The 4,648-nt window shown below is 31.6% G+C and overlaps 1 long non-coding RNA gene across 1 annotated transcript in view; it reads right to left on the minus strand.

Annotated features, from left to right (window-relative positions):
• Positions 1 to 4,648, minus strand: part of LOC127710157 (uncharacterized) — a 460,084-nt gene that overhangs the window by 132,019 nt on the left and 323,417 nt on the right. The window lies entirely within an intron of this gene.

The raw sequence follows: 4,648 nt of genomic DNA on the forward strand, positions 1-4,648 counted from the left end.
ATTCCACCACTATAACTCGTGTATTACGATATTTCTCCACTCTCAACAGTTAAATTTTAATTATTTAAAAAGCTCGGCAAGTCTCGCCCTTTAAGTATTAAAATTTAACTATCTCGAGTGGAGAAATATCGTAACATTCTTTTTGCTGTGGTGGAATCTATATATCTAATATTTCGAAGTGCATTTTACTTCCTCAATAGTGATTTGCACATTGCGTATTGCATTCTGTTGATTTTAGTAAAGTTGATATGAGCGTTGCCTTAATTTTTGATTTTGTATTTTATTGAATGTTTGTTGTTTTCATATATTTCACGCATGTTTAGGACAAGAAAAAATGCACACATGTGATCTGCATAGTGGGCTAACCTGAATAAAAGCCTGTTATTTTGACTTCCATATAGAAATATTTAGGACAGGGACAGACAGTTACAACAAGCCCGTCACCCTAAGGGGAATAAGTAAGGTGCTTGTGTATTTCAAGGGGAGTAAAAACGGGACTTTGAACTTTCATTTAACTTTTATTATTGCTTGATTGATTGTTGTTATTTCATATTTATGCAGGAGATCATTAAATGAACAATGAATCTAATAAATAGGTATGGTTGGTTGACCGGGATGAACCTGCCATTAAAAGATAAGGGTGTGCTGGATAGAGGCAGAAAATTGGCTTTAAAATAAGCTACTTATGGATCCATTAAAGCTCTTTGTTGACCTGCATGAAGCGTGGCACTCTCTTTGCACGAGACATCATATTTAATTAACCCTTTCTGATCGGATGGGGCTGTTTATTTCTACTTCCCGCTCAGCCAATTGGACGTCCCTCTTAGCATGGATTTTATTTCCGATAATGGAAAAGTCTAGGTGACCCTATTTTTTAACCCACGTAAATCCTTGGGTTTCTTTATTTTGAAGGGAAAAACTATTGACGCAATAATGAAAGTTAAATGTCCCGTTGTTACTTGATAAGTACGTAAGTAAATGAATATTTTATTGTAAAAGGGTAGCACATTAAGTATCAATATAGCTAATCTTCCTTGGAGCCCTCAACCTATTACAAAACTAAAATAAACAATAGTACACAATGTACAAATCTACACTATATACAGTTTGTCACATACAATGTTTCAATGATTTTGTTTTTTTTCTATGGACATACATTTTTTCCACTTTATTAAAAATCAAATATTATTTGTCTAATTTACATTGTTTTCCTTAAGTTATCCAAAAATAACTTGATGTGCACCCTGGTTGTCTAAATTTTTGAATTATATCTGGATTTGACATTTATAATGTCGGGCCAATTATGACAGTATTTGTGAGATTTTTTTGCCCTTTGTATCTATATATAGTGTGTTATTTGTTGATATACCCTAACAACTATGTTCAGGAATCGTGTGCCACCAATACCGCTGTTTGCCACTCTATCAATACGTTTGCATAAATTTTCTCAAGTTTCCAACATTTCGTCATTTTGTTTCTGAGGAGATTTTTGAAAGTATGCCGATCAGAATCAAAAATATATCTGGTGTCCATGTCGGAGTAAAATGAAATGTTTTTATAAAAGACCTTCCATATGTTGTTACCGCTAAATTAGTTTGAAAATACCAAGTGATTACAGAGAAGAAGATAACAATGTCAATTTCCATAGGGTTTCATCTTCATATTAAACCTAAAATTGCCCGTCTACACAGTGCTTTGCAAAATTAGATTGTAGACAACAACTTGCCCCAGAACATATTTTACTCACATCGATCATCATCTTAAAATAGGACATCTTGTAACAACATTTATCTTCACTTTTTTCTAAACTTGAAAATTAGTGACAAGTTTTAAATTAGTGCTAATTGGCATTTTTCAGTTTGTTTCTTGTTGTAAGGATCTTGAAGATCCAAAGGCAATATCGGAGACATAATTCACAAATGTAGATACTGATATATGACAGTGAAATGTAGATAATGATATCCGATAGACATATGTAGATACTAATATCTACCAGACAAATGTAGAAACTAACATCTGACAAACAAATGTAGATACTGATATCTAACAGACGAATGTAATAACTAATATCTGACAAACGAATGTATTTATCGATATCTAACAGACAAATGTAAATAATTATATCTGAAAGACACATGTAGATACTAATATCTAACAGACGAATGTAGTAACTAATATCTGACAAACAAATGTAGATACCGATATCTAACAGACAAATGTAAATACTGATACCCGACAGTCAAATGTAGATAATTATATCTGATAGACACATGTAGATACTAATATCTAACAGACATATGTAGATACTAATATCTGACAAACAAATGTAGATACTGATATCTAACAGACAAATGTAAATACTGATACCCGACAGTCAAATGTAGATAATTATATCTGATAGACACATGTAGATACTAATATCTAACAGACATATGTAGATACTAATATCTGATAAACAAATGTAGATAACGATATCAAACAGACAAATGTAAATAATTATATCTGACAAACAAATGTAGATACTGATATCTAACAGACAAATGTAGATACTGATATCTGACAGTCAAATATAAAATATTTATATCTGATAGACACATGTAGATACTAATATCTAACAGACATACGTAGATACTAATATGTGATAAACAAATGTAGATACTAATATCTAACAGACAAATGTAAATACTGATACCCGACAGTCAAATGTGGATAGTTATATCTGATAGACACATGTAGATACTAATATCTAACAGACATATGTAGATACTAATATCTAACAGACATATGTAGATACTAATATCTAACAGACATATGTAGATACTAATATCTAACAGACAAATGCAGATACTGATATCTGACAGTCAAATGTAGATATAATGATATCTGACAGTCAAAGTTAGATGCTTCTATCTGACAGACACATGTAGATACTAATATCTAACAGACAAATGTAAATACTAATATCTGATAAAAAATATAAATACTAATATTTAACAGACAAATGTAGATACTAATATCTAACAGACAAATGCAGATACTGACATCTGACAGTCAAATGTAGATATAATGATATCTGACAGTCAAATTTAGATGCTTCTATCTGACAGACAAATATATTGTGGGCATTTGAAGTATATTTTTTGAGAGATACCATTTTAGTTTTCGAATTCTAAGTAAAGAAAGAGGTTGTGAGAATAGTGGGTGTATCTTTCGGAACAATCGGATTAAAATTCAGATCTATCGGAACTCGCGCACTCGTCGAAGTATGAGCATAACGAAATCGTAGATCTTTATTTTAATTAGATTGATTCAGGAACAATTGGTTTTGATGCTCATAAACGTGTTTTTTCTCTTTCGCGTGTACACGAAGATAGTTATTCTAGATGCACATGTCTTGTCCACATAAGGGCATACGATATGGTTACAGGGGCGATAATGACGTCGCTAACGTAAAATGCTATTTTCGCGACGTCAAACTGTGACATATTGGGAAAAAATGCATTTTTCGACTCATTTTAATCATTAGCTTGAAAACGAGTGCATTTATCCCTATTTTGTAAAATGAAATTTTGGATTGATTATGTATGAAGATTATTAGTACAAGTTTTTATGAAAAGTTAATAAATTATTTCCAAAGAAATATCCGAGAAACCGAAATTTTGAGAAAATGTCTAAATTTTCGACCCCATTTATCTTTAAAAAGTAAAATCACAAAAATACTGAACTCCGAGGAAAATTCAAAAAGGAAAGTCCCGAATCAAATGGCAAAATCAAAAGCTCAAACACATCAAACGAATGGATAACAACTGTCATATTCCTGACTTGGTACAGGCATTTTCTTATGTAGAAAATGGTGGATTGAACCTGGTTTTATAGCTAGCTAAACCTCTCACTTGTATGACAGGCGCATCAAATTCCATTATATTGACAACGATGTGTGAACAAAACAAACAGACACAATAGGTAAAAATGTCAAAAACAGGGGTACAGCAGTCAACATTGTGATATCATCTTATTCACTCTAAAAACAAACAAATGTAACGAAGAAGAACAAAAAGGCATACATCAAATTTAACATCCTCATTTTGCTTTTTTATTTTATTATACGATTTTATTTATCTATGTAAAATCCACCCATAAAGGATGGAAGGTTTTAAGTACTGGCGTAAAATCGCGCGTTTGAAATTCGCACAGGTAGACATAAAATAATTTTGTCGTTCAAAGTATGACGGGATACATAAGTACAGAGTCACGTAAAATGGATATCACAAAAAACAGACTTAACAGTAAAAGTAATATTAATAAATAAAATAATTTTGTGGTTCAAAGTATGACGGGATACATAAGTGCAGAGTCACGTCAAAAGTAGCACATGATGGTATACCTTCTATTACATATTTGAATTGACTAGGTGAAAAATAGCTTGTATGCAAATTTTCGTAAAAAATCACCGTGGGATCAAAACTGTATCGTATGCCCTTAAATCTAATATTCACTATTGCAACAGGGTAGATAACAATACTGTTACACTGTCAGTCCGCTAGAGTAAAAATTGCTCAATTTAGCACGTCGGTATTGGCATGATATAAATGATACTTTCAACTTATGAAATATGTATCTTTATTTTTGTAGCAAGTATATCAAATAA

The sequence above is a fragment of the Mytilus californianus genome, unplaced genomic scaffold (genome assembly GCF_021869535.1).
Source record: "Mytilus californianus isolate M0D057914Y unplaced genomic scaffold, xbMytCali1.0.p SCAF_1, whole genome shotgun sequence".
Lineage (NCBI taxonomy): Eukaryota > Metazoa > Mollusca > Bivalvia > Mytilida > Mytilidae > Mytilus > Mytilus californianus.